General features: G+C 47.3%; 1 protein-coding gene across 3 annotated transcripts in view; it reads left to right on the top strand.

The window, feature by feature from the left end:
• The first annotated feature begins 8,023 nt into the window (after nucleotides 1-8,023).
• C8H1orf21 (chromosome 8 C1orf21 homolog) overlaps nucleotides 8,024-24,439 on the top strand; it is a 129,834-nt gene continuing 113,418 nt past the window's right edge. The window contains exon 1 of one of the 3 annotated variants that reach the window (XM_069862335.1): nucleotides 8,024-8,107. The gene's annotated coding sequence lies outside the window, so the exon portion shown is untranslated. Of the gene's footprint in view, nucleotides 8,108-11,392; nucleotides 11,695-24,439 lie in introns of those variants that run through there. The other 2 variants (XM_069862336.1, XM_069862337.1) reach the window with 2 other exon arrangements.

The raw sequence follows: 24,439 nt of genomic DNA on the forward strand, positions 1-24,439 counted from the left end.
TATTGCTCAAAATGATGGAAAGCCCATTTCTTCATTCTGCTTAAACATGTGTAAATAACACTCAAACTGCAGGTCATATTTTAACACAGTTCAATGGAAGCACTAATTCTCATTTGGCCTCAAACCAAACTAAACTTACCTAGAGTGAACTCCTAAGCGATTTAAAGTTTTTTATCGCCACGAGCATCTATTATGACTTTACTGTAGAGTTTTTCAAAGTGTAGTCTCAGACACCTGCCTTTTGATTCCCCCTGTTGCTATCCCAGTTCCTCTCTCTGCCTCTAAGCTACAGAGACAGTTAAGACAAGACTGCTGGCAATATCCTCCCTGCCTTTCTGGAAGAAACATCCTTCTTTTTGTCCTCTTCCCTCAAGAGAGAACTCTTTGAGCAGCCTAGGGAGTGAGCAATTTTGTTTTCATAACAAATTCAAAACGCTTTTTTGGGGGGGTAATTAAGGCTGATGTGGTAGTATTTCCACTTATCTCCAGGTTGACCAACGATAGTTCTGGAGAAGAGTGGACAGCTAGATGCTAACAAAGTAGATGAGCAAGAAAGGCAAAATATTCACACATTTATTGAGGCAAAGCTTCCTAAAATAATGATGGCTTGGTTGCCTTCCTAAAGACGATCAAAATGCCCCCTAAAGATTGCCCACCTCGCTTAGTTTAGACATCAGGAGTTAGCTGCCTGTACTTGTGCCAGTTGTCCCAGCAAAACAAGCCTCCAGGAGATCAGTCATTTCATCTTAAGATAAATCAGCCTTTGGAGGTCTTCATTTCTCCTCATTGACTCTAAAAGGAGCCATTGATGCTGTGGAGTGGTAACTGAAACACCTAAGATAAGGCAGACAAGTCCTATCCTAGAGCTCCCGATCATAAACTATATGCAAAAATTACAATAAAAATGCATTTGTGAATAATCACATATCCATACGAGTTGTGAAATTTAAAGTAACAATTCCCTTATTGACTATAATACACACTTTCTGTCAGTTTAATGTTGTCTGTAAAGGTGTGCAGCAACAATCACTCCATTAGAGCTCAGTGTTTTGGACCAAGCTACAATTTCTAAGGGAATCATAATTTCGCTTTGATTTGAATGCAATTAAATTCTCTGCCAGCATAATGATGGTATTTTTCCTTTATTTTCTCAGCATGGAAATTAAAAGGGAATAACAGGCAATTTTGCACAGTGAAACAGACCTTCTATCCCGTATGGGCAGTTATATTCTGAAGTCAGTGTATTCTCCTATCTGGTATGAAAAGTGATGCAAACAAGCAGGTGCTTTCAGTGCAAGAAAAGAAGGAAGTTGGGCTAGTGAAAACAGAATCGTAGAATTGTTTGGAAAAGACCTTTGAGATCATTGAGTCTAACCGTACCTGTCCACAACTAAACCATTTTCCTCAGCATCTCATCCACCCATCTTTAAACCCCTCCAGGGACGGGGACTCCACCAGCTCCCTGGGCAGCCCCTGCCAATGCCTGAGAACCCTTCCAGTGAAGAAATTTTTCCTGATGTCTAATCTGAGCCACCCCTGGCACAATTTGAGGCCATTCCTTCTTGTCCTAACGTGACCTCTTAGCTATGGCTTGTACCTTTGCTTCTCAGGCCCGTTCTGTGATGTAGGCTACTTTGCTGAATCATTGTTTGCCCATCAGAGATGTTGAGACATGAGACATTGATCTAATAGAAGCTGCGTTCAAATTTAACTTTGCACATGGTGCACGGTCCCTTGCTGCATTCTGGATAAATGGCTTGGGTAGAACACAATGATAACTTCGCCCATGCCAGCTTTTACTATTTGAAGAAATCCTTCAACTAGTTACAAACTTGGAATGTGTTTTTTTCTGGTGCATTAAAATACAGGAAAAATCCCCTAATTCTTCTTTACTGTTATAGTCACCAGGTTTTGCTTTATGTTCTTGCAAACAGTATTTTTATGGGCCCCTGATAGAGTGATTTACTTAAAAATTAACAATGCTTATCTCCTACTGTAGGTATCTCAATATTCAGCATCAGTAGTTAAGATCTTATCATAACAAGTAAACTGCTATTATTGTATCACAGTTGTCCTGCCAAGGAACCGTTACAGAGCAACTCTTATCTCCCATCACACCAACCCAACGCTTTCCCAAGTACCCAGACAGCAAAATTTGACATAAAATACCCTGTATGAAGGATGGCTTCCCAATAACCCGCCCCATTTCAGCCAAGGTCTCGGCAGCCTCCTTTGAGGTATTTACCACATCCAATAGGACATGGTAGCACATCCAAATGGATGTCATCTGTAGCCACGAGGAACCTCGAGTAGGTAGCGCATATCCAAGAGTACTGGTGTATGGAGGTCTCAGGGTGGGACAATCTCCCTATTTCTGTCTTAACTTAAAACTCTGGGCCCTAATTTAAAACTACATATGTTCCTGATGGAGATGAGGAGGGGAAGCGTATCTGTGCTTTGCAAATACCTGTGCCAGAAGAAGAAATCACTAGGGAGCAGTGTCCCTCAATGCTCCCAACAGGAGATGACCAGCTTTCCACAGGAGGAGATAGAGCTACTCACCTAAGTGCTCTCTCTCTGCAATTTAGCTTCAAAATGAGCTGTGTTAAGGCTTAAGAGGCTTAAACAGAAAGTCATGCTGGCCTAATTGGCATTGGGAAACAAATGCAGACTAGAAGAAAGTGTTCTTTGCTTTTTTGCTGCTAAGTCAGTAACGAGTATAACTCAGCATGTGCTTTGGATCCAGTTTTGCAGCAGGAAAGTCAACGGGACCTTTTGCTGGTGACACAAACAGGACCGTAGCATCCAGCCCTCGGTTGTCACTTGTTCCCTGTGCTTTCAGATCAGATGTTGCCCTGTTAGAGAAGTCGTAGAGCAAAAGGTGAGGGTTTCTGACAAACGGTGCCTCCAGGCAAGCAAACCACATGGATCCTGGTTGCGTTTATCTTACTATAGCCACATGGCCCGCAACACCAGCTCCAGCATAAAACATGCTTCATGCTAAGAAACTCATTGTATTAACTTTAGCAGTACCTGTGTTGCACCCAAATTTTTAAATAACTGAAAACTAGAGTTCCTGCTTATATTTTCCTCTTCCTGCTTTTGCCTGAAAAGAACAGGCAGCTTTGCGAAGTCTTTAATCTGGTATTTGGACCTCAGAATTAGATGCTCAGACACGGATCTCTTATTTATACAGCATCCAAAATCTGCGTGGCTTATCTGAGGGCTTCTCTATCTGTTTTGTCCTATCTGTCCTAATTGCAAACCTGGGTATAAAGAGAATAATTGAATCCGAAGAGTAAACAGACAAGCATTGTTTATAGAACTGGGATCAGCAAAGATTTTCTGAAAATTCCCTGGGGTATCTAAAGGTTTCTCCTGCAGCTGGGCTTGCTTTCTGTCTCAGGCTTTTAACGTCAGCCCTGTTCTGTGAGGGCAAACACGTGGAAAAGAAAATTGAGGAGAATTACACAGCACTAAGTAACACAGAGCAATCTTTTACCCTTTTAAGATATCCTGGACTCCTCTGAACAGGTGTACTGCTCAGTGGGGTGAATGGGAGCAGTTCATGTTTCCAAGGGCATTATGTATGCTAAGATAATTATTTATTGGTTAAAAAGCATTCTCTAATGCATCAAGAAGTTGTGATCTGTTTTTTATTTTATTGCAGATTAACACCATTTCCATGTTAGTAACAATAGGGAATGCAATGAGCAGGACCAGACTGCGCAAAACAAACACCCACTAATTTGTCATCATTTAAATATGCAAAGCAAGACTTTGATGTCAACGCACCATTAAAAAGAAGCTGAGAAGTTCACACGTCTGTTCCTGTATCGCTTGTCAGGCAGCAGAACAGCTCAAAGAGCAGCTCGTTGATTTACAGAATCAAACCCACCCCAGCAAGATTGCCATCTTGTAAAAATTTTTGTTATGTGACGTCTTCAAATACTACGGGACATGGAAAATTGACGGGGCCGGGGGGGGAGGGAGCTGAATCTACAGAGCTTGTGCCTTTTTGTGCCCTCTCTTCTTTATCCAGCAGCACCAGTGATGGGGTCTGCGTGAGCCTGGTGCCGTTTCTCCTCCCTGGCTGTCGAGAGCCCTTTTACGGTGACTGTATTTTCCAACCCCACAAAAACCCTTGAATAGTAGAATGTTTAGGAAATGGTTCCAATGCTTTGGAACTATTATTCTTAAAGGGAAAATGGATTTTGTCATCATGGAGTTTACGTTAGCATCTCCCAGGCAGGGTCTAGATGATACCAATTAATCAGAATCTTTAAATTGTTCCTGGCAGAAGTTTGTGCAGCGTTTTAGTTTTAGTTCTGAACTTCTATTAACTGGAAAAAAATGTGCAGCAATTCCATCTATTTATCTGTAATCCAAGCCAGGATTTCTCCAATTTCTTGCATTTCTGAAATATGAAGCTTCATTAAAACATCAGGAAATCACCCACACCTCTCAGAAAATAAAAGAGCATCACTTAGGCATTTGCAGCAATTTTTAGTCTTGGAACTCACTTGTGCTGGTAACAACTACCTGACTAAAGTAATAGAATCATAGAATCATGGAATAGTTTGGGGTGGAAGGGACCTTAAGGATCATCCAGTTCCAACTCCCCTGGCATGGGCAGGGTCACCTCCCACTGGATCAGGTTGCTCCAAGCCCCATCCAACCTGGCCCTGAACACCTCCAGGGGTAGGGCAGCCACAGCTTCCCTGGGCAACCTGGGCCAGGGCCTCACCACTCTCATTGTGAAGAAATTCCTCCTTACATCTAGTCTAAATAGTTTATTTTTTGCCAATAACAAGAAGGACATGGGTACAATATGTACACCTTTGGCATAGAGCGAACTTTATTCCCTTTTTTAGGAGAAAAGCCAGCAGATTCTATTGATAGAACTTAAGCAACATGGATGACACACACACACACACATATACATTGATTTCAGTGCAGTAGTTTGATGAAAGCCAAATATCTTTTTTTTTATAATAAACAGGCCAAATTGATATTTTTATACCATCATTTTAACTGCTCTCTTAAGAGCCCTGCTGTTTCCAGTGCTCCCTCTGACATCTTCCATCTTTAAGCCCTGTTCTAAATATACAGCAGCTGTAACACTTAAGTTTCTCTCTGCATGGAAAATGCTCTTCTGTGAATGTAAGTATGCTATGACCATATAATGTCAGCATGAGCACCAGAAAACAAGTCCATATTCCTACCATGACTAAATCCACATTGGACACAATATACATTGGCCCGGGGTGAAAACCATGCCCTAATTATAGAATCCTACAATAGTTTGGGTTGGAAGGGACCTTAAAGCCAGTTCCAACCCCCTGCAATGGGCAGGGACTGGATCAGGCTGCCCAAGGCCCATCCAACCTGGCCTTGAACACCTCCAGGGATGGGGCAGCCACAGCTTCCCTGGGCAACCTGGGCCAGGGCCTCCCCACCCTCATCAGGAAGAAATTCCTCCTTCTGTCTAGTCTAAATCTGCCCCTTTCCAATTTAACACTATTCCTCCTCGTCCTATCACTCCAAGCTTTTGTGAACAGTCCCTTCCCAGCTTTCTTGTAGCCCCTTCAGGCACTGGAAGGTCAAACAGATTCATCAGAACAGAAACAATGTGTAGATTAAGCAAACAAATAACCTCTCGTAGTGCAGAATTTCAGACTTTGAGACACCAACTCACCAGCTTTAAAGCCTGCTGCCATTGTTGGAAATTAATTGCACACAACACACTCTCTGCTCCATCCAGTGGAGCTCAAAACATCATCATCAGAACATCTGCTCAAAAGTGGAGCTTCTTTCAAAAGAAAACAATCTGCGGCGCCATGACTCTCTCAGTACCCATTTCTATCCTCATCCTTCTGCTTTCTCAGAGTTTTGAGGGACTTGTGTGTATGTGTGTTGCTTTTTTCTTATAATAATTATTACGTCTTTGCAAATGTTTGTCCCTGGCTTCTCTTTGATCCATGGCTCCCCCAGATCCAAGCTCATTCATTCCCACAACTGCAGGACAACTGAATCAGGAATCATAGAATCATAGAATCATAGAATCATAGAATCACCAGGTTGGAAGAGACCCACCGGATCACCAAGTCCAACCATTCCCATCAAACACTAAACCATGTCCCTCAGCACCTCGTCCACCCATGCCTTAAACACCTCCACGGAAGGTGACTCAACCACCTCCCTGGGCAGCCGGTTCCAGTGCCCAATGACCCTTTACGTGAAACATTTTTTCCTAATGTCCAGCCTGAACCTCCCCTGGTGGAGCTTGAGGCCATTCCCTCTCGTCCTGTCCCCTGTCACTTGGGAGAAGAGGCCAGCACCCTCCTCTCCACAACTTCCTTTCAGGTAGCTGTAGAGAGCAATGAGGCCTCCCCTCATGATTTGTTTTGTACCATACGGAAAAGTCAGGATGAAAGTTGTCATCTTCTTGCAGGAACAACCCTCGGCCCTTGGTTTTGATATTAAAACTCTAATTTATTCTTGGGGTAGTGGACTAATAACCGGTTCAAGCACCACAAGGCAGGGACAGAGCACCAGGCTCAGTTGATGTGGGCTACATTTAGTGCCAAACATGTTCTGGATATCAGAAATCATTTAGACTAATTATCATTTTCCAGCTTCTAAAAATAGCTCTTCAGTATGCAATATCCTGAATGGATCAATGAATCCAGCTCCAGCCTCTGCTTAGGACAACTCCAACATTCACACCATGTGTCTGAGAGCATTATCATAGAAATCACGGAATGGTTTGGGTAGGAAGGGACCTTAAACATCATCCAGAGGTGGCTTCAGCTGGGGGTCCTGCAGCCCCCCCAAGGGAGGGTGTCTTGTTGCCCCCAGGGGCCTGCAGTCTTGCTGGGGCTTTTCCTTGCCATGTTTTTGAAGAATTTCTTCATGATGAGAGTGGTGAGGCCCTGGCCCAGGTTGCCCAGGGAAGCTGTGGCTGCCCCATCCCTGGAGGTGTTCAAGGCCACGTTGGATGATCCAGTGGGAGGTGTCCCTGCCCATGACAGGGGGTTGGAACTGGGTGATCTTTAAGGTCCCTTCCAACCCAAACCATTCTATGATTCTATGATTTTCAATAAAACAGCGTGGCAGCAGAAACAGAACCACGGAACGGTTTGTATCGGAAGGAACGCACAGGGAACATCAAACACAGGCCGTGTCCCTGCACAACCTCAACATTCACACCATGTGTCCGAGAGCGTTATCATAAAATCATAGAGTGGTATTGGTTGGTAGGGCCCTTAAACATTGTCTAGAGGTGGCAGACACTGGGGGGCCTGTACCCCCACCTGGGGAGGGTGCACATCATCCCGGAGTCCTGCATCCCCACTGGGGGTCCCGCATCCCAACTGGGGGAGGGCACAGAGCATCCTGGAGTCCCACATCCTCACTGTGGGGTCCCTCATCCCCACCGGGAGAAGACACACAGCATCCCTGGGTCCCGAATCTCTGCCGGGGGAGGGCGCCCAGTATCCTGGGGTCCCGCATATCTCCCCAGGGGAGGGCACAGAGCATCCCAGGGTCCCGTATCCCCACCGGGGCTTCCTGCATCCCAAATGGGGGAGGGTGCCCAGCATCCCAGGGTCCCGTATCCCCACCGGGGGTTCCTCATCCCCCACAAGGGGAGGGCAGAGAGCACCCCAGGGTCCCGTAACCCTACCGGGGGTCCCGCATCCTCACCGGGGGAGGGCGCCCAGCACCCCGGGGTCCCCCATCCCCACCGGGAGAAGACACACAGCATCCCGGGATCCCGAATCTCTGCCGGGGGAGGGCGCCCAGTATCCCAGGGTCCCGTATCCCACTGGGGGTTCCTGCATCCCAACTGGGGGAGGGTGCCCAGCATCCCAGGGTCCTGTTATCCCCACCGGAGGCCCCTTATCCTCCCCAAGAGGAGGGCACAGCGCACCCCACGGTCCCGTACCCCGCCCCCCCGATGTCCCTCCCCGCCCCGGGGCGGTCCCCAGCCCCGGTTCCCCCCCGGGGGCGGTCTCTCCGCCGCCCCTCCCCTCCCCTCCCGCCCGCTCCGCCGCCGCCGCCGCCGCCCGCGCTGGGGGAGCAGCTCCCCGCGGCGTTCCCGGAGGTGAGCGGCCCTGGGGCCGGGGGGGGGCCCTGGGTTCAATGTGGGGGGCGGCTGGAAGGAGGATTCAATGGGGCTGGTGGGGGGGGGGCGGTGCTGCTGTGGCTTTCAGTGGGGCTGGAGGGGGTGGTACGGCTTTGCCATGGGGTTCTGGGGGGCTGGGGGGGGCACAGGGATGCCGTGCAATGCAGTGGGGCTGGGGGGGGCGCGGTTCTTCTGTGGGGTTTCAATGGGGCTAGCGGGGCACGGTGCTGCTGTGGGGCTCAGTGGGGCGGGGGGGGGCGCGGCTCTGCCATGGGTTCTGTAGGGTTTTGGGAGGGCACGGCTCTGCCATAGGTTCTGTAGGGTTGGGGGGGGCACGGCTCTGCCCTGGGGCTCAGCGGGACTGGGGCGGGGAACGGCTCTGCTCTGGGGTTGAATGGAGCTTGGGGGGGTGCAGCTCTGCCGTGGGGTTCTGTGGGGCTGGGGGGGGCACGGGGATGCCGTGCAGTGCAGTGGGGCTGGGGGTGGGTATGGCTCTGCCAGGGGTTCTGTGGGGCTGGGTGGGGGCACAGTGCTACTGTGGATCTCAATGGGTTTCAACGGTTCAGTGGGGCTGGGGGGGTGGGGATTCAGTGGAGCTGGCGGGGACACAGTGCTGCCTTGGGGCTCAGTGGGGCTGGGGGGGACGCGGCTCTCCCATTGGGTTCTATAGGGTTGGGGGGGCACAGTGCTGCCGTGGCTTTCAGTGGGGCTGGGGTGGGGGCACGTCTCTCCCGTGAGTTTCAATGGGTCTGGGGCGGGGGGGGCATGTCATGTCTCTCCCATGGATTTCAATGAGTCGGGGGGGTCACGTCTCTCCCGCGGGTTTCAATGAGGCTTGGGGGGGCACAGCTCTCCCATGGCTTTCAATGGGTCTCGGGGGGCACATCTCTCCCACGGGGTTCAGCGGGGTTGGTTCTCTCAGGGTGCTGAGCTGGGGGGTCGGGTGTGGGTGCCCCCCTCCCTCCGCTCGCTGCGGGTCCACCGGCTCTGTGGAGGAGACAGAAGGCATCGCAGGGCTTCCCTGGGCGGATCTGGGGTGTGGGGGTGTCTGCTGCCCCCAAGGGCTCGGCAGGATTGGGGGGCAGCACCCGGGAGCCGGGATGCTCTCACTGCATCTCCGAGTTAACTGTAGGTGTCAGGCTGGGCGCGCAACCACCGTGATGTCAGACTCCTCATAACGCGCAGAAATGGTGAATTCGGTGCGGGCTGAGCGAGGGCGAGGTGGAACAGACCCAGCTGGTGTGGGCAGACCTGCTTTCTGCCCCGGTGCGGGGGGCTGATGTGTGGGTTCTCCCCCCTCGAGAGATAATCATAGAATCGCTTGTTTGGAAAAGACCTTTGAGATCATCGAGTCCAACCGTATCTGTCCGCTAATCGCATCCCCGAGCACCTCATCTACTCGTCTTTTAAACACCTCCAGGGATGGGGACTCATCCACCTCACTGGGCAGCCAATCCTGAGGGGTTTCTGGGTGCTGCAGACTCAGGGGAGCGGAGATTTGTGCCTGGAGCAGAGATCCTTAGCTTGCTTTCCCTTACAAAGGTGTTGGGATACACGTTGATTAGGGAGTCGGTCGCTGATGCCTGCCTTATCCATAACTTCTGCGCTGGGGCTGCTGCCGCAGGCATCACTCGACAGGATGGGTTTTGTTGTGTGCTGTACAAAGCTGGCTGCAATCTATAGGCAGTTTCACATCGGCCCCCGCCACTGCCTCTTGATTTCTCATGAGCTGATCATGAACTGGTGAAGAGATGCCAAAACGTGTTCCTGGCCTTACTCGGTTTCCCATTTTCCTGCCCTCGGTTTCCCATTTTCCTGCCCTCGGTTTCCCATTTGCCTGCACTTCATCTTCCCTGCGCCCCGGTGGGTTGGGTTTCAGTGGAAACAATCTGTTTCTGAGCCTCTTCAAAGAAATACGTGTGTTTTGCTTTCGATTTTCTGACTCGCTGTTTGATAACAGCCGTAAGGTTCCGTGCTGTGTTGGGTTTACAGTTGAACTCACAGAATCACTAGGTTGGAAAAGACCCACAGCATCATCGAGTGCTACAATTCCTATCAAAACTCAATGATCTTAAAGGTCTTTTCCAACCTAAATGACTGTGATTCTGTGTTTCTGAAGGTCTCCGGTGTCTGGGGGCTGGAGGTGTTTGCCCTTTGGTACAAGCAGCGATACTGTGTGATGTTGTTTAACCTTACATTAAGTGTTGCATGATGAGGCAGCTCAATTTCTTTAAGGCCTTGTGATGATGATAATGATAATTATTATAAATCTTCTCATTGTCTGAAGAACCTTTAAATACTGCTCTGTCCCGGGAGGTGCCCCATGTGTGTTTATTTCCGAGAGGCGCAGGCATGGATGAGCAGTGTTTGATATTAATTGTGTTCATTTTGGGATGGGAGGGCAGGAGCGCTGGGGCACTGGTACTTTAAGTAGTAATTAGTGGGTGTGACGTCATATGGCAGATAAGCTTTTATAGGATCTGCCATGTAAATGATGGCCTTTGTTTATATATGTGCAATTACTTGTTTTGAAAATCCATGCGGCGTTGTTTGCATAAGAAGCCTGCGCTGGAGCTGTGAATAAGATCTGTCAGAATGTGCTTTTATTGCACAATATTGTTCAGCGGGTTGAAAACATATCGCTTTACCTGCCCAAGGCAGGGGGATTGGAACTAGATGATCTTTAAGATCCCTTCCAGCCCTAAATATTCTATGATTCTACCTTGTGCTTGCAGCCCATGCCAGGTGTGAAGTTGTTGCACTGCATCTACACACCATGATATCAATCTTGTACCATAGTCAGCCATGAAAACAGTGTTTGGGGGGGGGCTTAGGTTTTCTTCTTTCTCCGTTATCCATTTCTCTTTGTTTTTAAATGAAGCAGGGCGCTCAAACAAATTATTTCAACTGAGCCGCCGGCGTGGTTATTTAAGGCTGCTGTAGTTTGTTATGCAATCAGATTAACAAAGGTTGAAATGATCATTCAGCTTTGGCTAAACAAATGATATATATAACACTGTGGATTTAAGACGACTGCTTGTATCGGAGAGATGCGCTGTGACTTGCGTATTGGACCAAACCACAATGAGTGGAGGCAATAACACAGTAAATACGTTTTTGGTAAACTTCTCAGGGTTATAATGTGTTTCCTATTGATTGTCTGTACTCCTGGAGCTTTCCGCGGTGCATTATGTCCTGCCTGCCTGCATGGACAAACTTATTTCAGCTTCGTTTAGTTGACGAGCTTTGTGCACAGCTCACTCGTGCCTGGGATGCTGTGCCGGCTCTGTGCTAATTGCAGCGCAGGTGTTGGCTCTGGGAGGATGACCAGCGCTCAACTGGAAGCTTTTAAAATAAAATAGGAAAAGAAATACAATTCCAGACACGTTTCCTGAAGCTGGCAGCCCCCTCAGCCAGTCCATTATTAGTTGGCTGTTTCTTGTTGTTGTCGTGGAAGCGGCATTGCTGCAGGAGAGATTTTTTAAGGCTTGTCTCCCTCAATCTGCTCCAAGAGGAGGCGATGACGTGTGGGCTGCACGGCAAAGGTTGATGCTGCTGTATCGGAGGTGAGACCCCACCGGGAGAGACAAGAACCAACATAAAAGAGGGGAAGATGGGAGCCCAGGATGTGGGGAAATAGCTCGGACGCGTTATGGCAGGGACCTCTCCAGTGCCTCGCGTGGGCTCTGCCACTCTGGAAGTAGCGTAGCATGGAATATGCCCGCTGTTATTATGGCCTGCAGTGGTGTTAAGTGTTTGGGGAAAAGGAGGAATAGCTGGCTCTAGGCAGTTGGTGTTCCAGAGGTCTTGGCGGAGCCTGAGCCCGACCAGCCTTCCTCTCGTTCAGGGACCCTCAGGATGCTGCTCTTCCATCTTTCGGCAGAAGATGATGGAACAGCACTACCTTTTGGATGCATGTGAGAAAACATCTTGGAAAGGGTCTTTTTTAGTATTATTGTTACTTATTTCCTTGCTGCCTGTGTTCAATTCCATCCAAACAGGCATCTAATTGCAAAGCTGCAAATATATATCAGTGTGCTACTGCCTTGCATTTGCGCCGTGTACCCTACCTGTGACTGATGCACATGAGCACATTTTGGGTATGCTGGAATCTGAAGAGGTGCTTTTGGGAACAGGTAATGCTGTTTGGGCTCATATTATTGCAGGGCATTCAGAGAGGAGGCGGTATGGAATGTGATATGCAATTCTAAGACTAGTTCTTATACTGGTGCTGGTCTACTTCGGCTCCGATTTATTAACAGGGTGGTATCTTGTCATCTTCAATTTTGCGAACTGAGTAAGAGCGCTTATTCTTGGTCAGACTAGAGGTGTGCCTTCCTTAGCATCTTTTCTGATGGGGCTGCTTACAGGTGCGTAGGAAAACTGTAACTGCAGTTCTCCTCCTCCTGGTAAACCCTTCCCACAGTCATCACTCTCAGAAATCTTTGGACTGGGCATTTCACTGAGGCTTTAGTGTTTAATAGCTGCCAATGGATTGCGTTCTTGGAAATATCTCATATGTTTGGAGAACCTTTATGGGATGAGTGTCCACAGCATCCTGTGTCATAGAATCACTAGGTTGGAAAAGACCCATTGGATCATCAAGTCCAGCCATTCCTATCAAACACCAAACCATGTCCCTCAGCACCTTGTCCACCTGTCCCTTAAACACCTCCAGGGACGGTGACTCAACCACCTCCCTGGGCTGCCTGTTCCAGTGCCCAGTGACCCTTTCTGTGAAAAATTTTTTCCTAATGTTCAGCCTGAACCTCCCCTGATGGAGCTTGAGGCCATTCCCTCTTGTCCTGTCTCTGTCACCTGGGAGAAGACGCCAGCTCCCTCCTCTCCACAACTTCCTTTCAGATAGTTGTAGAGAGCAATGAGGTCTCCTCTCAGCCTCCTCTTCTGGTGTCGTTGTGCACTCTGGAGAGGATTTTATGTCTTTTGTTTTACGACTTGCCATTTGAAGTACCTGCCCTGTGATTTTGTTTGAATTCTAGAAGAGTATCTTTCTTTTTAGATTTTTACATGGAGACGTACTATGCATGGGGATGTATACGAATATCACTGCTATATGTTTGCAGTAAGGTACCCTCCCAACCCCATTTACAGTTGCCTTTCTTACACACATACTGTTGCATTTAGGTGGTTGCATGCAAAAGAAGGTTCAAATACAACAATAATGGGATTTCTGCAGCCATACATCCTGTACATAGATTGCAGCATTGAAAAGTTGTACCGAAGAGCTTGAAGTTAAGAAATACAGATTGCAAGAAGTGCAGCAGCATCATGCAGTATAAACATGGGCCCTGAATTGTTCTCCCGGTTAGCTTTCAATACGCCATCCCGAGCCATCTCAGGAATAAGTGGGTGTTAAAAAGCTGTGGTTTAAATTGCACTTTTCCTTCCTGTGGCAGGGAAGAGGATCTTCTGGCTGTGAATCAACCTACAGTGTTTGCCTTTGTACTGGTGGTCCAGGAATCTGTCTAGGTTACAGAGATGGTTGCACTGGGTGCTCGTACTGCTGGGGATGGCAGTTAAGTTTGGTTTATTAGAAGAGCCCCTCTAAAGGTTGGTGATTTATTTATTATTATGGCAGCTTCTGAAGTCCTGTTGATAAAAATGGGTAAATTTTTCACGTTTTTAAAGCAAACAGAAAATCTTCATCTTGTCATTTCTACTGTTCTTCCACTCTTAAGCCCGTAAACTTATGATTAAAGTGGGTGGGATTTCAGTTTACTGGTTTACGGTTGGGATCGTAGTAGAAAGTGACCGGACAGACATTTAAAAATAAACACTTACATAATGATGCTCTACACAATAACAGTACATGCATATGGATAAGATCGCTGCAACAGAACACTAATCCAACAGCATCTCTTGTCTGTGTGTCCGCTGATGCTTGCTTCAAAGGAAGGTAATTCTGGAGTGAAGAGATGCAGCGCCGAGGGGTTTAACTGGAATATTGATCCAGTCCTGAGCAGCCTTTAGGCAGGGCTCTGGATTAGAGGTTTGGAGAAACACATTTTTAAACCGTTAGGAATTCATAATTTGTTGTTTGAATTGGGGAAAACCGTTTTGTGGAGCAGTGTCTACCTGTGCTTTGAGTTATTTGCAGAGATTCATCTCTGTGCTTCGTAAACCTGAGGGCCCATTTTTGAGAGTGGAATTCTATTGCTGATAAATGAAACCCAAACCAGCAAATGTGTCTGAAAGCATGAGGATCACATCAGGGTCTTTCCTTTTACTACGGAAGTGGCCTCTGTTTGTTTTTCCTCTGTATCTCTAACAGAAAGTAAAGGACTTTTCCATCAAGTCTGGAAAAAGATAAAAATTAAATTCACTTGAAATGTGTATTTAATATGAAAAATTTCCCAGGATATATATATCAGGTGAGCATTTTCCCAGCAGGGTGTGTTAGGCGTTGAAGTCGTAGCTGTGTTATTGCTGACCTGACTTCTAGCCCTGAACATATCTATAAATATTGTAGCCTCATGCCTTTGACTTGAAACAATCTGCAGCTGGAATAATTTCATACATCAGAGCATGAAAGGACCTTGGTGAACTTATGCTTTTATAATAAACAAGGAAAAGTTTATCCGGGTTGCCTGATACAGGTGTTTATCTGCATAAAGACAGCTCTTTCTTTGGTGAGAGGGAGGGGCTTACCTTTTAGGCTTTTCCCCTTAGGATTTTTACCTCATCCCATCCCAAGTTTTTATTAATAAAAGCAAAATGACTTTAATGTAATTGGGCGTGTTTGACAGACCTCTGGGTTTTCAACTTGGCTGATCAGATCTGTGGAGCCTGTGCAATTGAGGATATTGTGCAGGGAGATAGTTTTTTCAAGGGAGGAAGGAGCAGATATCTCTCCCCACCTTTCTTATGGTGGCAGCAGCATTTGCTGTCCACTTCTCAGGTTTCTAGAGGACAGACTGATGTGCCATTCCTGGGGAAACGGGCTTATTGAAGCTTGCTTTTCTGTTCAGAGAAGTCCTTTTTAGTTTGCCGTTCGATATATGAGCTGTTTGCACATCTCCACTTGAAAGCAGTCTGAGGGAGGAATCAGCTGGTAAAACAAAACAAACGCTGTCTTTTTAAGGGCTGGTAACGGGCTCTAATCCCATTTCAGCTCCAGCTTGGAGGGATGACTAAGATGTTTCTCTCTTCTGGCAGTACCCAATTTTGTCTACAAACCTGCTCATCTCGGCTGCCTCTTAAAGGGGATGCAAACAACGTGCAATAAATGTACCGACAAGATGCACAGGACTTTGGGCTTTTGTTGCAGAGGGATTTACCCAGCGCACTGTCACTAGGAAAGCTCCTTCAGCAGTTACGTGTTCACTGAAGGAGGCTCTTTAAAGATGTGGTTTGGGCTGCTGCTCGTGGTCAGCCGTGTGATGCTGAAGAACAGGGCACCGTTCCTTTTCTTCCCGTGCAGTCGTGCTGCTTACGTATGCACGGTAGCTGTGGTCTGGTGGGTGCCCAGAGACTCAGCTTTCTTTTCCAAGCTCTCCTTTTTGCAGGAATGTGAAACAGCAGAATGGAAGCTGCTGAATAAGCCAGGCTGCATCCAGGGAAGCAGATCTGATGGCTCTCCCCTCCACCCACACAGAAATGCGTTGAGGAGGGACTCGTATGAGTACCTCAGGGTGAAAGAAAAGCCAACCAGGATTTTCTAATACAGTCTCTTTTATTTTTACCCCTCAAAGTTCTTAGGGATATAGTTGTTTTTTCTTATGATTTATGTTTTCAAATTACTCCCTAGTTTTCAGGTGTGGGAGCCTATCTCCTAAAAGTGGCTGGTCGGTGCTACCAAAATGAAAATCCAAACCTCCCACTGAACAAGCTTTGAGATGATTGCTGCTGTTTTTCCTCTGCTTAAAAACCAAAAGAGGTGGCTGTATTTGTTCTGCTTTGGTCATGTCGGATAAGGTATATCTTTGAGATTAAAAAGTCTTGATGCTTGTGGGAGGCAGGGAACGCTCCTTCCTTTTGTCTCAAACCTTGCAGCGAAGGATACTAATTAACCGCCAAACAAATTAGGTTTGAGGGAGTTTGCCTTTGCTATCACAGCGAGAATGTTTTGTTTGGAAGAGCTGCGCGAATGACACCGGCGGGCGTTCATATGGAGATAAACCAGCCCCTGGCTGCCCTAAATCTTGAAACCCCTGTTTCAGTCAGCAGAAATACACCAGGGAAGGCTTTGGAAATGGCAACAGCCAGTCTGCGTGTTCTGGAGCAGATTGTGTACCAGAGCACGTGGCACAGCCCCGAGCAAAGACGTCAGCAGCGAGGAGGGACTGTGGTGCATCCCCCCCAATGAGCCAGCCCCCGTCAGTATGGAGATGGGTGAAGGGATGCAGCGCTCAGGGGCAGGTGATGGGGATTGTCAGCACAGAGGATGGGGTTTGTTTGTTGTTCCTCCCCAGCGACGGGAGCTGACTCTTGAGGGAGGTTTTCCTATAATGAGCATGCTGCATCTTTGACATTTTGGCAAGAGTGAGACTGTTGCCTAAAAAAAATGCAATGGAATAAGAAGCCTCAGGCTTAGTAACAGCGTTTAGGAGAATAATAAATGCTCAGGCTTGTGAAGCTACGTTTAGTTGTACATTTATTTGGGCGTTTTTTACAAGCGTAATGGAAAATTATGCACTCGACTCTCTGCTGAGTTGCCGTGGGATTTAAGGGACCTAATTTCCCTAAGACTATGAAAATTCCAGGCTTCGTGATGTAATTTCTGTTTGCCTTTACACTTCTGTGCAGGTCTCTGAGCCTTTTTGCATCCACAGCAAATGCTTGGGTGCTGCAACAGAAATAGTTTAAAAGCTAGTGATTTGAGAGGAGTAAAAAAAAAAAAAAAAAGCTGGAGCTTCTTAGATGTGTGAGGACTGGATGAAGTAGGATTAATGTGGCATTAAGGCAGAAATCTGTGGGAGAAGCCCAGTCAAGTGACTGGGTGGAGAAAGGGGGGGTTCGTGAAGTCAAAGTCACTTCTTCAGCCAAGAGGGATCAGGCTGACATCTCCGTGACAGGGGCTTTTTCCCAGCCTCTCCCACAGGCTCCCAGTAGCTGTCATCTGCTTCCCCCACAGCTGCTTGGCGAACCCCGAGCTCGTGCCTTAAAAAAAGGCTGGCGGTGTGAACGGCTTTCCAGAAGGTCGTTTGAAATTTAATGCCACAATTTAACGAGGTTGTGAGTTACCTGTAACACAAATAGCAGTGCTGACGACTGCTTTTCAATTATTAATTTTCATACAGCGTGTTTTTTGGCTATTAAGATGGGTTGTCTATGCAAAGTGGTTCCATAAAATGCAAATTATTAGCTTCTATATGGGTCAGAAAACATTGCATACTCAGTGTAACTCTTGTAGTTAAATAGACTCCTTTGTTAAGCAAACAATTTAAGCGCTGGTTACCCTTAGCAGTGTCAAAAACATATATGAATTCTTGCTGAGTGCAAATAAAGCGTTCCAGCTTTGAATGATGACTGCAGGATTTGGCTTGGAAGCGCTTTTTGGGCCACGGGCACAGACCAAAGCCAGGGGACGTATGTGGCTCCGCTCCTGGAACGGCGTCAGGATGGAGGATGACTCAGTCACCCCCGCGACTTCCTTGTTGCTCCAGAGAGGTAGTGATTTATTGCCTGTCTGTGTCAGCAGTTAATATCCATCCACCCGGTGCTGATTCAGCCGCTCCAAAAGTGGTAGTTAAGGATGTGCGCCCTGTCTTTGCCTGCTCGGTGCCTCCCAGCTCCCTTCGCACCCGTCAGCTGCGGAGGGTGTAAACAAACACGTAGCCTTTCCTCCCCTGTAGCTCCGACCTGCATCGGGCTGTGCGAGCAGAGATCCTGTTCCTGCAGATTGATGCAAGGGTGTGCGCCAGAGTTGAGGTTTGGATGGTGTTCCTGTTGAGTCAGGGAAGTTTGTGCGAAGCCTGCGGGGTTTGGTCTTCTGAGGGTGGTGAGGTTGAAGCAAGAGCAGATGTGGCAGAATCAGCACATTATGCTGTCATTGCTGGGTGAAAATTGGTCCAAACCCTTCCAGGCCCTGCCCTGGCTTTTCTTTGTAGGCAGAACAGGTTGGGCAGCAGCATAGAACCAAAGGAGACTACAGAGAAGAAGAGCTGGAGAGCTGCCTGGAGGAGAAAGACCTGGGGGTGTTGGTTGACAGTGACTGAACATGAGCCAGCAGTGGCCCAGGTGGCCAAGAAGGCCAATGGCATCTTGGCTTGTATCAGAAACGGCGTGACCAGCAGGTCCAGGGAGGTTCTTCTCCCTCTGTACTCGGCCCTGGTGAGACCGCTCCTTGAATGCTGTGTTCAGTTCTGGGCCCCTCACCACAAGAAGGATGTTGAGGCTCTGGAGAGAGTCCAGAGAAGAGCAACCAAGCTGGTGAAGGAGCTGGAGAACAAGAGGAGCATGTGAGGAATCTGGGGTTGTTTAGCCTGGAGAAGAGGAGGCCGGTGGGTCTCTTCCAACCTGGTGATTCTATGATTCTAAGTAGTTCACCCAGAGCATTCGTTAAGCGCAAGAGGTCGAGGACACTTGTTTTTCTGGGGTTTGTGTTGGCTCGCACTAAATGGGGAGGAATTTCTCTGCTCCTGTTATGGTTAACGAGAGTAAGGCAAGCAGATGTCACGCTGCTGGCTCTGCCCTCCAAAAGCACCCCAGGATGCAAAACCCCACCAGTCTAAATGTCTGATTTTAAAATAAAACGTTTGATTTCAGATATACGAATAAGCCTAACAATGCCAAGGGAATGTGATGGAGAACAGCATCCTAATGACAATCCCTCCCCCCGTTTCTTCCACTCTGCTTTCCCAAGAGCAACTGCTGTCCTGGGAAAGCAAATGAAGAACCCACTTGCTGTATCTTGCTATCACAGCCCTTTTGTTGTTAGTGGAGGGCAAATACCAAGGTAATTGTGTTCCTGTATTTTTTTTGCCTTAAGCCAAATGCAGAAGAAACAAATCTCTTGGTTGAATTAACTGTGCCAAGGAAACTGTCCCCAAAAAAATCTTCTGTTGATTTTCTGAGCATGTGAGATCAGCTCCACTTTCGGTCTTAGTTGTGACTGAATATCCTCAGGAATAAAAGCCACAGGTCTGGAGCCATGGAGCTGGCTCTGAAGACTTGGTAGTCTCTCTTTGATGGGTGCTACCTGGTGAATCACTCTGTCCTGTTTGCTGACTGATTCTCATAATGAGTAAATTGGTGACCTCTGTGCTTTTCCAGGCATTCCATTTCCCATTCCACTCTTCCCTATTTATAATCTTCCATTCTTTCTCTGCCAACTCCTGCAACATCTCATGAACACATCTGAAATGTGTTTTGTACGGAAACAGCTTTATTGCTTTGAGATGCTGAGGGTGGTTGGGTATAAGAACAAAAAAAAGGTACCATGTAAACTTCACGATCTGCTGCTTCTGTGCCCATGAAGACAAACCCCGTGAGTTAAACTCAGCATCCACAAGGTCTCTTCCAAGTGCAAGCTGAGCTGAGATGCTCTCGGTGGGAAAGCTGATCTGGTCTCAGCATCAGGGGGAAAAAAACAATGTTGGAGGAGACGCAGGGACCTTTCTGTATCATCAGACTGCACAACTGGTTTTGTATCTTGATTTGAATGTCAAAGGAGAGATGGAAAACAGAAGATGGGAGTGACTTTGGCCCTGAAGGTAGTGTATGGATGCCTCTTAGTGGTAGGGATTGTTAGCTGGCTTGCCACGCTCTAGTTCATCATCGCAGCCTGGTCATCAGCCAGCACAGCTGGGAGGCTCATTTGTTTGGTTCATCACTGAGGGTACTGCTGGACAAAATTTAAAACTGATGAAAATTACAGCGGTCCGAGGTGCAGTGTTTGTTTTTAGTTCCCTGGGAATTTAGGAGTACCCTCTGGGTGCCGCATGCAGCTGCCTTTAGCAATTCCCCTGGTTTTTATCCTGTTTGCTGCTTTGTTACAGCTCTACACCAGAAAGACTTGGATGAGATGAGTGCTCACAAGGGAAATTTTAGGGAATATTGGGAAGAAGTATAAAGGAGCACAAGCATGCAGCAGAAAATCAGCTTTGAAGTGTGTAGTAAGGTGGAGAAAATGTATATGCTTGCAGATATTGCTGGAATATCAGAGAGATCCCGTGGCATAATGAATGGTGCACCAGTGGGGGAGCTGAGAGGCGACAGCTCTTTTTCCCAAGAGGATGTGGAGCTGCTGTGACTGGAGTTGCCCATTCGGGGTCTTTGCAGCTGTGATGGTTTCTTTATAGCATGCAATGTTGTGGGACTGATCTTTTTCTGTGCCTTGTTATCAGAAAAATGGAAATGGGTCCCCTTTGATTTTTTTTTTCCAGTAAGTTGAAATCTGGATTATTTTTCTAACTCCCTTGATCAACTTGTACCTCGGTAGCTTCATTTTGTTTTCATAACATATTTGCTTTCCAAATACTATTTTTGTGTTCATATTACAAAGAAGAATGTTTCCTTTTGCTGCCTTTGACAGATACTAATGCTGCCAGCTCAGTCCTGGGGCTGGGGTGTTCATTGCTGATTCCTGGTGGCTTTTATAGCTGTTCTCTCCCTGCTGGTGCAGGGTGAGGACAGTGCTGAGTGATTGATTGCAGGTTTATATTGCTAATAGCTATAAACAAGCAATTCTGACTCATTGGTCATGGAAGACAGAAGTACAATCAAGTATTGTGGCTATGTTAATTTGTTTACATATAGGAAAATTATGTAAATATCGGTTTAGGCACCGCGTGCGCTTGCATTCAGTCCCCTGGGGGTAAAACTGGGTGTTGCTGAAGTCACAGAGAATTTTGCTGTTGAGCTTAGTAAGTCTGAGATTTAGCTTCTGAATGTTTCTAGGCACAATGGTTTCTAATACTGTTAAATGCCGTAGAAGAAGGATTCTTGTGGCTTTGCATTACCATTTAAGCTGTAATCATGGATGCATGAAAGGACAAAGTAAGCTGCAAACATGTCTTTCAGGCTTTCTGATCCCCCTCCTTAGAAGATACGCAACTCCCTTGTGCATCTGGCTTTCGATTGTGCCCAAGCCTCAGCTCTCTACCGCTCCCCAGCCCTTCCTACAGTCCCTTGTTCCAGCTGAAGCCTGCAAGCACTTTGGGTTTAGCATGAACCGAAAACTAGCATTGAAGCAGTTCAGAGCCCTGGTTGGCCACTGTGATGCCCAGCAGAGGAGGGATTACGTGGGCATCATTGGGGGCTTTCTCTTTGCAGCACCGTGCTCATGGGGTGGACAAACTCTTCGTTTCTGGGGTAGGAGCAGAGCCTGGGCATGTTGTTTGGTGGTTGTTACCATCGAGAGTTGGTATTGATAAGCTGAGAACCGGTGTGGAGAGTGGGAACAGTGTGTCTGTTCATAAATGTATTAAACGAGGAGGTGGCGAGGTGGAGGACTGGAGCTGAAACGTGAAGAGCTAAACAGCTGATGGCACGAGGCTGGGAATGTGAGCAGGAGAAAATGAGACGCTGACTAATGAAACCAAAAGGCACTTGCTGTTGGGAGGGAAATTGTGTAAGGGCATGCACGTGCTTCGCATTATGGTCTCAAGGTGTGTGGTCAAGAGGGCAGGAATGATCAAATGCTTCCTTCTCCTGTTTTTCATCTAGTGGGAGTAAAAGCTTTCCGAGCGAGAGGCTCGGAGCCAGAGCGCTTTTCTGTAGGCTGCAATAAAGGATGCTGGCCTTTCAGAGGCAGCAGTGGAAGCAATGAGCCTGGCAAAGCAACTGGGACCCAGCCTGCTCTCCAGCAATGGGCTGTAACCAGGGGTTAGCACATCCTGAAGCTGGGTTTTGGGGTGGTCATCCCTGACACCCAGGTTCTTGTGGGAGGCACCAAATAGCACCTGGCTCTTCGTGCACCTTTTCAGTGGGTGAGATACAGCTGGGTGGATTCAGCCGGTAGATTTGCTGGTTGAATCCTGCAGAGGACCATCACTGGCTATGGTCAAGGAAGATGAGGAAGGAAAGACTCTGGTCTCCAGTTAAGGTTTTTCTACAACTCTGAAACAGTAAAGATCAGTCAAGAAGGTTGTAAGTATTCCAGTTTTGAACCGTGGTGATTTTACTGAATGCGCTTCACTGGTTCTTCCTGTTGTCTTTTCCAAGTAGAAATGCTAATATTCCACTTACAAGCATTGTTTTTTCTGATCTCTGGCTGCACTCATTGTTTGTTTGCCAAACCTTCTCTCTTTCTACCACAAACCATGTAGACAACTGGATTTATGGCAAAGTAGTCATCACTTGTGTTAGTTCCTTGATTCTCAGCAGTGCTGGCTGGTCCTTTGGCATTTGAAATTGTGAGATGGACAAATAGACAAGTGTGCAAAAGGCAGAGCAACCGCAGCAGGAAAAAATATGTTGTATTTGATTAAAATAAAATTATCTGTGGTGCCTTAGCTATAACTGATGAGGAGTGTGTCTTTTAAGGGGAGCTAGGGGTGAGGATGAGGTTGTATGGATGAGCCTTCCCTTGTTGAAGTTGGGATGGAGCTCAGTGGAAGAAAGCACGGACTCGTTGTGGCGCTGGCATCCTGTTGGGAAAGAGGGGGCAGTGGCTGTGGGAATATCTCAATGCTCAGGATTTCAGTAGCTTTTACAGGTTAATGGTCCTGCTGACGTGCCAGCTTTGTAGGTTCAAGGCTTATTTGTATTTCTGTTTTATGCCCATCGCCCTTGCTGCCCTGTCTTGCGCCTGTCTTGCGCACCAGACCTGCAAAACCCAGACCAGCATGAATTTCCGCAGAGTTTCGTGTTGCCACTTGTGTTGGCACGCGGTGTAGTTGACAGTATATTTGGCAGGACACCAAAGAACAGGAGCGATCTTGTAGGCCAGCAGATGTACTGGAAGTAAGGCACCGTGCCTGCTGCAGCAGAGCCTGGAGTCCGAAACTCAGCGCATTAGTCCTGGTTTGGAGCAAGGAAGTCCATGGGTGTGGTATCTGCAAAGCCCTACCAACATGAAGTTGTACCATGGCTGTCTTCTGTGTTGATTTAACATTTTAAAGAGTTTTTAAATATGTAAAATGCTAAATGCATTTTAAACCCCCCCACACCTTTGAAGAAGTTGCGTGGTTAACTTGTAAGTCAAAATGATTTTATTATGGAGCTTCCTCTCACCAGCGCTAACACCATCTCCCATTTTGGTTTGCTTTTCTTAAATTTCCCCTCGCCACGTTACTAGTTCTATTATCTTGGTGCACGGAAACCCTGGATGAGATCGGGTGTCTCCCTGATCTCGTGGGAGGTGTCCCTGCCCATGGCAGGGGGATTTGAACTAGGTGTTCTTTAAGGCCGCTTCCAACTCAAACTATTCTATGATTCCGGGTGTCTTTCTGGGAAGCACAGTCGTGACTTCCAGCAAAGAGTTGACAGAGCTCAGGAGGTTGAGAGGAGAAACCAAGGGTGTCTGGGGAATAGGAAAATGGGCAGGAGAGCCTGATAGACAACCCTGTGCCGTGGTGATCGATCCATGTTGACTTGCAGCGTTATATTTAGTACAACTTCAGGTACGCCTTGAGCCAAGGAGGAAAAAGTTGGAGTTGGGGTAGGGAAGAGCATTACACGGCGGTATCCATGTTTACTTGATCTGTATTTCTATGCCCTTTTCCAGCTATCTGCTCTTGGTTTCTGTTGGGTGCAGAAGTATGAAATGTACCTTTGGTCTGACCCAATGTAGCTGTTGAGAGTAATTCTCCGCTGTCAGCCCGTCTTTAAAGCCAGCAAGACGTGCCTGGCATGGGTGTCTTTGTAGAACATCTTGGGGGGACTGGGAGGTTTAAATGCAGGCTTCCCTGAGGAGGATCTGCCTCTCTATTAGTTTCTGTACATCCCCAGCCAAGCTCATTGGGTAGCAGCAGTTCTGGAAAGCAGAGGAATATAATGAAAGGCTGCTGTCAAATTAAAATTACAAAAAGGCTTGTTTCTTCTGTGCAGGTAAGAACAGAGGGCTGGAAAAGTGGGGTCTTCTTTTGCCTGTGCTGTGCTGTTTGTCCTTTGGTTTCCCATACATGAAACGGTATAAAAGTGCAAACCACCTGTACTCAGCATGTGGGGAAGAATGAGTAAAAGCTCAATGAAATTGCAAAGTGTTTTCTCTGTTCATAAAAAAGGAACAACTGCTCTGGTGGCTTGCAAGGGGGGTGGCCTATTTTTAATTTCTTTTACAGTGTTTTCTTGTCTTCCTCCCAGGTGAGTGCTAAAAGAAGTGCTGGTGTGTTTGCAGTCTCAGAGGAGTGATGGGTTATCAGCTGTAAAGGAACTGACTTTCTAACTGAAATAGTGAATTTTGAG

The sequence above is a fragment of the Phaenicophaeus curvirostris genome, chromosome 8 (assembly GCF_032191515.1).
Source record: "Phaenicophaeus curvirostris isolate KB17595 chromosome 8, BPBGC_Pcur_1.0, whole genome shotgun sequence".
Classification (NCBI taxonomy): domain Eukaryota; kingdom Metazoa; phylum Chordata; class Aves; order Cuculiformes; family Cuculidae; genus Phaenicophaeus; species Phaenicophaeus curvirostris.